Source organism: Triticum aestivum, chromosome 3D, assembly GCF_018294505.1.
Source record: "Triticum aestivum cultivar Chinese Spring chromosome 3D, IWGSC CS RefSeq v2.1, whole genome shotgun sequence".
NCBI lineage: Eukaryota > Viridiplantae > Streptophyta > Magnoliopsida > Poales > Poaceae > Triticum > Triticum aestivum.
Window position 1 is genome coordinate 596,475,994 of NC_057802.1, and position 13,317 is coordinate 596,489,310.

The window sequence follows — 13,317 nt, forward strand, 5'->3', positions numbered from 1 at the left end:
AACTCATGGAGTAGCATCAGTTTAAGCATAGCATCAGCTCAAAAACAAGCCGTATGAACAGAAAGTTGCCATGGAAAAGCGGTATATTTATAGTGGCCAGATTAGAAATCATGGCGAATATGCCATGTGAACACAAGTTAAGTTGCAGTAATCTCAATTCAGAAAAACAGGTTGGCACATACATGCTGATCATCTAATTTGCTGAAAATTTATGACACAAAGTAATGAAAATTGCCATCTCTAAGATACTAGGAAACTAACTACACACCATGAGTTTTGCCATGAGCAAGAAACATAGTGAAAGCTGCCATGTACTCCTACCTATTGTCCTTAGTTTAAGCAAACTAAAATGACATCAAACATGACCAAAAAAATATCACCAATGGCCACTAGGCGTCCATCAATAGCATCATTGATAGGAGCTGGGTTCCTACCGGGTCTAGCTTGTAGGTTGTAGGGGTGTAAAGGGGCTTGGCGTGGAGGAAGGCGAGGTCGCCGGCGCTGGGGCTCTGTCGCGCGAGAGAGAGAGGGCGCAGGAGGCGGCGGCTAGGGTTACGTCTCCCGGCTCCCTTCAGGAAGCCGAGCAAATATGATTGCTTCTGCTTAACTTCAAACGAGTCCTTACCTGAGTTTATATAATCTCCAAATACGATAACTGGGCTAAGCCCCTAATAACGATAAGATAACTGGGCCGGGCCACTAACTGCCTGGGCTGTAGTATATGCCGACCATAACATCTCTCCCCGCCCGCACAAACAGCTCGTCCTCGAGCTAGAAGGCGGGGAAGCGCTTGCGGAATTCCTCGAGGTGATCAACGGGTGCCAAACACCACCGCGTCAGCTGGGGCGGTAGGTCGCCGAGCCCGGCGGCGGCGGTGCCCTCCTCAATGTAGTCCGCAGCCTCCAGGTAGAAGAGTCGCGGGCAGACGTGGCCGGGCACGTAGGGCTCGTCACAGTTGAAGCACAACCCTTGGCGGCAACGCTCGAGTTGCTCGGCCGGGGTGAGCCGGCGAAACGGGCGCGCCCGGTCATGGTGAGGGGCGCCGCGGAAGCCCGAGCAGGCCGACCCTGCGCGAGAACTTCTGGCCAGGGTGGCGGCCCAGCGGCCTGGGGCGGTGATGCCTGCTGGATGGCCACCGCGCGATTCTCGAACGCGCGGGTGTAGTACATGGCCGTTGATGTCTACTACTAAACCTTCTTCTTGTAGACGTTGTTGGGCCTCCAAGTGCAGAGGTTTGTAGGACAGTAGCAAATTTCCCTCAAGTGGACGACCTAAGGTTTATCAATCCGTGGGAGGCGTAGGATGAAGATGGTCTCTCTCAAGCAACCCTGCAACCAAATAACAAAGAGTCTCTTGTGTCCCCAACACACCCAATACAATGGTAAATTGTATAGGTGCACTAGTTCGGCGAAGAGATGGTGATACAAGTGCAATATGGATGGTAGATATAGGTTTTTGTAATCTGAAAATATAAAAACAGTAAGGTAACTAATGATAAAAGTGAGCGTAAACGGTATTGCAATGCTAGGAAACAAGGCCTAGGGTTCATACTTTCACTAGTGCAAGTTCTCTCAACATAATTGGATCATATAACTATCCCTCAACATGCAACAAAGAGTCACTCCAAAGTCACTAATAGCGGAGAACAAACGAAGAGATTATTGTAGGGTACGAAACCACCTCAAAGTTATTCTTTCGGATCGATCTATTCAAGAGTCCGTAGTAAAATAACACGAAGCTATTCTTTCTGTTCAATCTATCATAGAGTTCGTACTAGAATAACACCTTAAGACACAAATCAACCAAAACCCTAATGTCAAATAGATACTCCAATGTCACCTCAAGTATCTGTGGGTATGATTATACGATATGCATCACACAATCTCAGATTCATCTATTCAAACCAACACAAAGTACTTCAAAGAGTGCCCAAAGTTTCTACCGGAGAGTCAAGACGAAAACGTGTGCCAACCCCTATGCATAGGTTCATGGGCGGAACCCGCAAGTAGATCACCAAAACATTCATCAAGTGAATCACGTGATATCTCATTGTCACCACAGATAAGCACAGCAAGACATACATCAAGTGTTCTCAAATCCTTAAATACTCAATCCGATAAGATAACTTCAAAGGGAAAACTCAATCCATTACAAGAGAGTAGAGGGGGAGAAACATCATAAGATCCATCTATAATAGCAAAGCTCGCGATACATCAAGATCGTATCACCTCAAGAACACGAGAGAGAGAGAGAGATCAAACACATAGCTACTGCTACATACCCTCAGCCCCGAGGGTGAACAACTCCCTCCTCGTCATGGAGAGCACCGGGATGATGAAGATGGCCACCGGTGAGGGATCCCCCCTCCGGCAGGGTACCAGAACAGGGTCCCGATTGGTTTTTGGTGGCTACAGAGGCTTGCGGCGGCGGAACTCCCTATCTATTCTGTTCCCCGAAGGTTTTAGGGTATATGGGAATATATTGGCGAAAGAAGTCGGTAAGGGGAGCCATGAGGGGCCCACGATGGTGGAGGGCGCGCCCAGGGGGTGGGTGCGCCCCCTGCCTCGTGCTCTCCTCGTTGATCCCCTGACGTGCACTCCAAGTCTCCCGTATTGCTTTCTTTCCAAAAATAACTTTTCCGAAGGTTTCATTCCGTTTGGATTCCATTTGATATTCCTTTTCTGTGAAACACTGAAACAAGGGAAAAAACAGAAACTGGCACTGGGCTCTGGTTCAATAGGTTAGTCCAAAAAATAATATAAAAGTGCATAGTAAAGCCCATTAAACATCCGAGATGGATAATATAATAGCATGAATACTTCATAAATTATAGATACGTTGGAGACGTATCAGCTGTCTGGAGGTCCTGTGGCCCACACATCTCCACGTCCACGCGGATGTGGTCAGGTAGGCCGCCGACGAAGAGCTCAGCCCGCTGATGAGCCGAAACGCCGGGGGCGTGGCACGCCAGTGCCTGGAAGCGGTCGGCGAAGTCTAGCACTATGGTGAGGAATGGAAGGCGCCCGAGCTCCGCTAGACGGCTCCCGCATATAGGCGGACCGAAGCGCAAGAGGCACAGATCGCGAATACGCTCACATGGTGGCATGCCGCCATCGTCCTGCTCGAGGGCGTAATACCACGTCTAGGCGGCGCCTCGTAGATGATAGGAGGCGATCCAGGTGGAGCCGGACGCGAGCGTGCGCTGCCCCCTGAAAAATTGGTCGCATTGGTTGAGCCAATTCAGGGGGTCGACGGTGCCATCGTAGGTCGCAAACTCCAGCTTGGAGAATCTCGGCGGTGGCTGGGCGTGGACGACAGGCGGGTATGTGTCATCCGCGCGGAACTACGAGGGCGACTGCGCCGAGTGTGCGGGCTGTAGAGTACCGCCATGGGAAAGGGGCCCGTCCACACCGTCGTAGGGACCGGCGGCACCCGAGGACCCGGCGAACTGCATGGCCGGGGGCGGCGCCGGCGGTAACAGCACGTGCGCCTGTCTTAAGGCCATCGTGTAGACATGCTCGATGGACCCGGCGAGCCAGGCCGGTAGCGGAGATGGCGACGGGGGATAACGGACCTGGTGGATGGGCACCTCGGGCGCCGTCGATGGATGTCGATGGAAGGCCCGGCCCCGAGATCGCCGGTGGCGGCGGCGGTGGCTGCTGCTGCTATGGCAGCGGCATGATGGATGCGACGGAGGTCGCCGGTGGTGGCGGCTGCCACGGGAGCTGCTGCAGCCCCATGATGGTGGTGACGGGGGCGGGCGGCTGCAGCCCATAGTGCCCCGCGAGGAAGGTGCGATGCCCTGGACCGCCTGAGTCAGGTCCCGGAGTGCCGCCGTCATCTCCTCCGGGGTGAGCACGACGGGGGCGGGTGCGGGTGGCGTCTAGGCGGCGGAGGAGACCGGCCCGGTCAGGGATGGCGTGCTGGCCGCGGTGGTCATCGGCGACGAAGAGGCGATCGGCAGCGAAAGGGAGGGGGTGGGCGGTGGCATGGGCATGATCAAACCTGAGACACCTAATACCAGATTGATAGGAGCTGGGTTCCTACCGGGTCTAGCTCGTAGGCTGTAGGGGTCGAAGGGGGCTTGGCGTGGAGGAAGGCGAGGTCGCCGGCGCTGGGGCGCCGTCGCGCGAGAGAGAGAGGGCGCAGGAGGCGGCGACGAGGGTTAGGTCTCCTGGCTCCCTTTAGGAAGCCGAGCAAATATGATTGCTTCTGCTTAACTTCAAACGAGTCCTTACATGAGTTTATATAATCTTCAAATACAATAACTGGGCTAAGCCCATAATAACGATAAAATAACTGGGCCAGGCCCCTAACTGCCTGGGCTGTAATATATGCCATGTAGTAGAACAATGGGGAGGTAAAAATGCTCACGGGGTGATTCGTCGTCGCATATGACGAAGGCCATGGGCACCGCGCCATTGTCCTCCTCGTCTTCCTCTGCTCTGTGCCTCAAGCCGTCAAGGAGAAGGGCCTTGACGACATCTCCTCGGCCGTCTTCCAAGGCACGCAAATAATGTACTAATATAATTTGCCATGTGTTATTCTAGCATGAACAAGTAATAGGGTGGAGATGACAACTAGGGATGGACACTGAAAAACTGCATATCAAAATGCATCGCCCATTTCTGGATACTTCACTACAAGAATGTGATCAGGCATCCAAAGTCATTTAATTATTTTCCTTAGGGATGCACAACATATAATCTTCCTATTGACTTAAATAATCACATAATATACAATAGTGTGCTTCTCTGAAGAACATTTCAGAGCACAGCCATTGTCTACACTTCATAGAGCGCCTAAAGTGGCAACGTTGCATACTACATGGGCAGAAAAATGGCACAAATAGGGGATTGAAACAAACCTGGACTGCTCAATCAACAACAAAACAGTGAGAGGAACCGCTGATCACCATCTTCCCCGCCTTCATCGTTGACGCGTCCAACACAGTCTGCTACCGTGCCTCCGCGACACAGCCCCCGCCCCTAGCACGGCGAAGAATCAGCAGCAGCAGCAGCAGTAGCAGCAGTAGCATGGGCCTCCTGTAGAAAGCGCAACGCGTCGCAACCAGCACGCCCGACGGGCGCGGAAAGATGCAGCCGCGTCGACGGGATTTCCGCAGCTTGCGGGAGCGGCCACGGAATGCGGCGACGACGAGCTGCCACATCGGATGTGAGGCAGTCTCATAGAGAGGGTCGAGCAGCCCGGGGCGGCGGCCTCTAATGGCGGCGCGGACGATCAGCTCGGCGACGGAGGACTCCGATGGCGTCGAGGACGGTCAGCTCGGTGACGGCAGCCTCGGATGGCGGCGAGGACGGACAGCTCGGCGACGGCGGGAAGGGCAAATGGAGGCTGCTCAGCCGCCGCCGCGCACTCGGCCTCCGCCCACGACGGCAGATCGAGCCGGGCAGCGCGGATCCGGAGCACACCGGCTGGTGCTTCACGTCAGCGAGTATCGCTGCGAGCTACCCGCGGTCGGCCTCCTCCTCACTCTTTGCTGGATCACGGGGTGTGTTAAGGAATGGATAACAGGACCTCTCCTCGCCGCCAGAACCTCTCCTTGCCATCCTCTCGCCGGGTCTCGAGGTCGCCGGCCGGAGTGGGGAAGAGAGTGGGGAAAATGGATAGGGGAGTGGGGCTGTGTGCTGTGGGTGGGGAGTGGGATTCGTTCGTCACCACCGCTTCGGATTCCGAACTCTTGGCTCTGGATGACGTGGCGGGGATGAGCTCTAAGATCCGTGCATTTCGATCAAGTGGCTCTGGACGCGTTCAGGACGAGATGCAAAAATACAGGTCATTCCGGAGTTATTGATTCCGAAAGAAAAACGACCCAGACCTGACAGGCGCCACACAGGGGATAGACGGAAGCGAGCAAATAAACCGAAGAGAATAAATCGAAAAAAAAACTCTTCATAGAGCCGATCTGAATCGAATCCTGAATTCTCAATCCCTAAAATTAGCACGTTGTACTTGTCAATCCTAGCCAATCCCGTCTTTAGACCAGTTTGTCACATCGGGAAAAAGGTCAATCGCGAACGCAATGCTCACGTGTCATCTACATCTTTTTCCTTACTCTTTCTATCGCACGCCCGTGCAAACCCAAGAATATGCGAACAACATTGCTAACTTGTCGCACATAATAACTGTGTTACTTAGCAATGGTTGGAGACTTGCCTCTCCATGAGCATGATGGAGGAAGAGATTAGCATGCTTTACGCTGTCGACATTCATGATGTACATGTCTATGCTCTTCAAGTGGGGAGAAGATGTATGACAAGTGGACCCGCTTAGTCAGTGAGAGAAGTTATGATCTCACTAAGAATTGTCTGTTTGTCAGCGTCCCAAACCAATATAGATCATAGAAGGTCAGGATTGACCGGGATCGATAAGTATGTAGCGCTAATTTCAGGGATTTTTAGGATTTAATTCAAACTGGCTCTACGAATTTAATGTTTTCTTAGACTTTTCTCTAAACCAAACAGTGCTATGATTTGTGCTAATCCGACAGTCACAAAAGATGGCCTGAAGCCAATTTAAAAACAGAAGACTGGAAAGTACAAAAACTGTTCTTTTATACATGCGAACATTGACACGCATTATGCTAACCACACAAAATTTAAAAAGCCCGTGGCAGGCGTTCCACTAATATGGTGATGTGCCAGTGTTCTTTCTCTCAGCGTTGACGCCCCGGTCGCCAATACCTACTACAAAAATAGTGCATTGCCTGGATTCGCGCTGACAGTGGGACTCCCCACGCTCTGGCTCTGGCTCTAGCTCTGGCATCACTACGGCCTGCCTGCGCTGCCGTCCACGCACACCCACGAGGTTCGCGCGGCCGCTGTTGACGGGCCACTTGCTGACAATGGTAGCTCGTGGTGGCTGGGCTGCCACCGGCGCGACCCCTTTCAAGGCGATGGGCGGTCCGGTCCAGACCTAGCTAGTCCGGTGGCTCTGCTTGATCACCCGATCGATCCGTGGGGGAGTGGGTAGGTAGTACGCAAGGGTAAGGCCAACTCCACCGCGCGACTCCATCTTGTCCGGGTGCGTCCGTTTGGGTTAGAACGGACGAATAGCGCGGCCCAAATGCGCGGCCCCAAACGGATAAATGTTCGGATTCCTTCCGTTTTCGATTTATCCCCGGCCCAAACTTGCGCTGAGTTTGGGGTAAAACGGACATCGCGCGGACGGGCTTGCCGCACGCCCTTGTCCCCCCGTGGCCCGCCTGTCGGGGATACTAGCAGTCCCTTCGCTTCCAACGCTTCCACCCCCTCTCCCCTGCCCGCGCCCGCCGCCCGCGCCACCGCTATTCTCCGGCCGCCTCCTCACCGCGCAGCCCCCGGCCGTCTATACCAAACCACGTCTCAACATGGCTGCCACCACGCCCGCGCTTTCGCCGTAGTTTTGGCCGTCGATCGGAGGTCGTTTGCCCGTCGCCGTCGCAGCCGGCGGCAGAGGGGATACGACCGCCGGCGATGTACCACGGCGGCCACGACAGCTTCCGTCGGGTGCTCCAAAGCATGGCAGGATCTTTGGATATGGCATTCTTTCTTCGGCATGGCAGGTTCTAACAATGATATCAACGTGCTGCAGCTTTCTCCAGTCTTTGCAAGGCTTGCAGAAGGCCACTCCCCACCTGTCAACTTTGAGATCAACGACCACCAGTACAACAAGGGATACTATCTAGCTGATGGTATATATCCTCAATGGTTAACTTTTGTGAAGACAATCTCCAACCCCCAAGGTGAGAAGAGAAAGAGATTGGCCCAAATGCAAGAAAGTGCTAGAAAGGATGTGGAACGTGCTTTTGGTGTGCTTCTATCCCGGTGGGGTATCGTTCAAAACCCTGCACTGTCATGGGATGAAAGGAAGCTTTGAGAGGTGATGACTGCTTGTGTGATCATGCACAACATGATCGTTGAGGACGAGCGTGATGAGAGTATCTTCGACCAAGAATTTGATTATCAAGGTGAAAATGTTGAGCCCCTGCACCAAGAACCGGTCACATTTGAATAGTTTGTGCAATTTCATCGTGAGCTGCGTGATTGGCACACTCATTTGGATCTTCAAAATGACTTGGTTGAGCATGTGTCACTAGTAGAAAAAGCGTCTTTTGTCCCGGTTTATAAGGAACCGGGACTAAAGGGTCGTTACTAAAGCCTCCCCCTTTAGTCCCGGTTCTTACACGAACCGGGACTAAAGGCCGTCCACGTGGCCGCAGCCTGGAACTCCACCTTTAGTCCTGGTTGGTAACACCAACCGGGAGTAAAGGAAATTTTATGATTTTTTTTCAAATTTTTTTTTGATTTTTTTTATTTTCAAATTTTTGAATTATTTTAACCTCTAATCTCTAATCAACACCCCTCATCACTGCTCAATTTAACCTCTAATCTCTAATCACCCCTCATCATTCCAAATCATCTAACTTCCCGGACGGTCACCCATCCTCTCACTACTCCAGCCTGAGCACGCTTAACTTCCAGGTTCTATTCTCCCTCGTTTCCAAGTCTGCACTTGTTGTTTTCCTGACAATAGTAAGATGTCAATCCTATTAACCCCCAGGAATTTAGCTTGAGCATGAAGTCACACATTTCACTGTTTGAGTTTGAAACTATTGTTTTAAAAACAATAATTATTTAGTAAGACTAATATTTCTTGAATAAGTAGTTTGACCATAGTTTGACCACAGTTTGACCATAGTTTGACCAGATTTTGACCACAGTTTGACCAGATTTGACCAAAATTCAAAAAAACTGAAATAATTATTTATTAACACTAATATTTCTTGAATAATTAGTTTGACCATTGTTTGACCATAGTTTGACCACAGTTTGACCAGATTTGACCAAAATTCAAAAAAACTGAAATAATTATTTAGTAACACTAATATTCTTGATTAATTATTTAGTAACACTAATACTTCTTGAATAAGTAGTTTGACCATAGTTTGACCAGATTTAACAAAAATTCAAAAAAAACAGAAATTTAAGCATAACTTTTTTCCTTTTAGAATTTGAGGATTCTAAAAATTTGCAAACAGGTCATAGGCGGTCAAAATCGGTTGCGGATTTTCGTGCTGAACATTTTGATATATTATACGTTTTTTCTGACATCGTATGCAAAAGTTATAGCCGTTTTACATTTTCCCTACACTTTTTGCAAAACATGTTCAAATTTAAGTTTTCAAATTTTCCTAACTAGTACATGTAGTAACATAACTACATCTGGAAGGATTTTAATTTTTGAAATTTTTCTCATTTTCTTTTGCTTTTCACAAAACCGAAAAGGCGATCGGGGGGGGGGGGGGAAGAGTTTGAAAATGAGCCCTTTAGTCCCGGTTTGAGACACGAACTGGGACTAAAGGGCATCACACCCTTTAGTCCCGGTTCGTGTCTCAAACAGGGACTAAAGGGCTCAGGTGAACCGGGACTAATGCCTTAGCCGCACGAACCGGGACCAATGCTCACATTAGTCCCGGTTCAATGTTAATATTGCCCTGTGACCAAAGCCCTGTTTTCTACTAGTGTGTGGGATCACATTGGCAACCAATAGATGTATTGGTTCATTTTATGTTCATTCAAGACAATTTCGATTTGGTTGTAAAACTATTTTATTAGAGACAATTTCTATTGGGTTGTAAAACTATTTTTATTTTCAGACAATTAATATTTGGACGTGCAAACTTGTTTTGATTTGAAAATATGGGCATTTTTGGCCCTGGCGGACAGGATGGGGCAAACGGATGCGGCCGCGCGCTGGGCACACAACCACCGCATCCCAGGACAGGCTGGATGCGACCCCATTTCCCTATCCAAGCGGACCGATTCCGGGCAAAGCGGATGTTCGTTTAGGGTCGCGCGGTGGAGTTGGCCTAACTGTGTATGGACACCATGCATGTGATATGGGGCGATATGATGCGCGTACACATGGGAGCGAAATATTGTCTTCGTTTTAGCCAGCTTGATGTTGCATCCAGAAACGTAGTTTCCATAGCAATTAAGCCCTCCTCCTCGAAACAAGCTTGCGCCATGCTGTATTAATATAGCAAACATCCGACAGAGCCAACGGTAGGTGCAAGGGCGGCAGCTGCACAATCATGCCCAAAAGAAAAATGAAAAAATACAAAAGAAACAAATGCCGACAACGACGGATCAGCAGAAACGATGAAGCCCCGCGACCGTTGTGCTCACCTCTGACCTCTGACCATGCTCCTTGACTCCGAAGGGCCGGTACGAAACAACACCTTCAAGAAAGGACGCAACGATGACGACGCTTTGCAAAGGGTTTCCCCTATTACACGGCAAGGAGAAAGGAAGGGTAACACCCGACGCGCTTCACCATCATCGGGGGGGGGGGGGGGGGGGGGGGGGGGGAGGGGACGAATGGGAAGGGGGCCGCGCACCGCCCCGGCCTTCTACCGGGGAGACGGGGCCAGGAGCGTGCTTGACAAATGACCATCCGCTCATAGATACATCGCACTAGAAACACCAATATTAAGTGTAGGATGGATCTTAAGCTAACTTTCTATATCAGTAGAATCTTTTTTTGTTAGGAGATATTATTTGAGTGCTCTGCTCATCATGCTATTGACTGTTGTAAATATATATGATAATTATTTATACATTGCACCTAAGTAAATATATTACTCCCTGTCATGACACTTTCTTTTGGATTAGAGGGAGTATTCTCTTTACTTTATCTCTCTCATCTTATCCAGAATATTTTCTTAAACTTTTCTCCTAAAATATTAAACTGATAAGAAATTACTCTACATGGATTTAAGCTGAACACTCGAATCTTAAGATTGTTTTTTTATTGGAATGGATGCTATAATTGGTGGTTTAAGGCTCGTTGACGATACTTCCCCTCGTCCCTTGGATGGCATGCATGCTGGGGCTCAATCCAACACAAATGATGTGCGCATGACAACCTGATCCACCAGTGGTGGGCGAGGAGATCATGGTGTGGTGTTGGAGTCGGCGTGTTTGTCGCTAGTTTGCGGCAGGGAGGGCCACACTGGTAGTTGGATCTGCACAACTTGATCTGGTGTTGGGGCAGCGACACTGGATTGAGATTTACGTCACGAGTCATCGATCAATAGTAACACATCATGGTGGTGAGTATTGACGGTTGGCGTCTTGAGGCAATGAGATGTGAAGCATTGTGCCTTTTCTCCTTCGATGTCGCCACAACGATGGCGGGGGAGCACTCAAAAGTGACCCGGCCACATTTACTCTTTGCATGGCTAGACATGTGTGAGATGGCTGATAGAGGGAGGTGGATGGTTACGTTGGCGGTTATAGGTCGTTCCTTTGGTTGGAAAGTCATTATTTAGTGTTATGACTGGATCCAAAAAGAGTAATGCTAGACACACGGAGGGAAGGATTATGGGACTCACGGACTAGCAAACGTGGGAGGTTGGGATTGGAGAAGAGGGGAGGATGGGCCCCACCGCGGCTGAAAATCGGGGGGGGGGGGGGGGGGGGAGTGAGTTAGAGAGAAGAATCCGTATAGCCCCGTAATAGTCCGTGCGTATAGCATTACTCTTTTATGATTGCGAGTGAAGTGAATTTCAGTTATTTTTATTACTGCTGCAGGCTATCTTTTGTATACATACAAAGTTATATATGCATTACATTTACAGGTGCAATCAGGAAAAAAATCTATATCTGCAAAATTTGATATGCATTGTATTAGTAGGTGCACATAAAAAAAAATGTCTGACGTCCGTGTGTCGTTTTGCAATCCATCGATCTCTTATCTCCATACACAAATCGAACACATGACAGGCGAGCTTGACGTGAAATATTACGTAGAACCGGAGCAGGTCACTAATCCACCCCTGCACACGTCACAATCTAAGATATTTGTCACGCTTTGTCTAAGCTGTGGGTTATGCTAGATCGATGGAGGGTGTGCTTGAACAGAAGTATGCCAAGCAGGCAGAGAAACACAAACACTCTAGTGCTTGCCAAGTTTTACTTTTATGATTGACACGATTCGCACGAATACTACAGTTGGGAGTTGGGATTGGGTCGTTCGTGGCTCTACTGTAGGCTCTGCCTGCTCCACACGGCTTGGCTGGCTGAAATCTGAACAACCCACCCACGTGATGCACGCGCGCAGATAGCAGCTGAGGGCATCGCCCTCCCATACCAAGGAACGACGGACCTGTCACCTTTCCAACCCGGGTCCAAGCTATCGTAATCCCTGGTGGCCCCTCTCTATTATCGTTTCTTTCACTGCATGCTTTGTTTACAAGACTAGTACACTAGTAAAAAACAGGGCTTTGGTTGGGGCTGGCCAGCCTATTAGACCTGGTTCTGTCACGAACCGGGATCCATGGGGCATACGTCCCGGTTCGTGTGCAAACAGGCATACGCCCCGGTTCGTGCCAATGGACCTCGCTCCTGGCCCACAGCCACTGGTCCCGGTTCGTGCCTAGAACCGGGACGGAAGGGGGCCTTTAGTCCCAGTTCCTGCCACGAACCGGGACCAATGAGTTGCCTATATATACCTATCGCCCGCGAGCAGAGCACTCCACAGTGCTCTGTTTTTTCTGGCCGGCGAGGGGAGAGCTTTGTGGTGCTCTAGCTCACCTCCTATGCACATGTGGTGTTCGATGAAATGCCCGACCCATACTAGTTAAGCTTTCTCCTCTCGAAGCTCGACCTCCAAGCTCCATTTTCCCCGAGATTTGTCTAGGTTTAGCGGTCCGTCATGTCCCGTCCCCGTCTTCACCCCCGTCGACCGCCCGCGCCGATCTCGTCGCCGGCACCACCGTGGTGAGCCTCTTGTTCTTATCTTCTTCTGCAAGAAAAAAAATTCTTACTTTAAATAGATACTTGTCTAATTTTCTTACTTTTATTATTGCTTGTTATTATATAGTGCGATGGTTTTGGTATCCGCACCCCGTCGGCCCTCGTCCTATCTATGATTCGGATGTGGTATATATTGTCTTTTATAACTATTTGGTTCATTTAGTATTATGACAATTATGCCCATCAAGTTGACATAGATTTTATTTATCTAGGAGGTAGTTGAACCGAAAATTCCAACCGACCCTATTGTCGAGAGGTTAAATTTAGTTGAAGAAGAAAACAATTATTTGAAAGAAAAAATAAAAAAAAAATTAAGGAGGAGAAGATGATATTGGTGTTGCATGTTGCGGATGTTGGAACACGCGGTACGCTACGCTAGCGCCAAATAAAATTTTCTACCGCGCACCAAAGATCATGCTGCTGGAAATAGATCACGGGATCGGGTTTACCACTAGACGCGCAGTCACCACAGCGGAAGTAGAGTTGGTGATGCGTG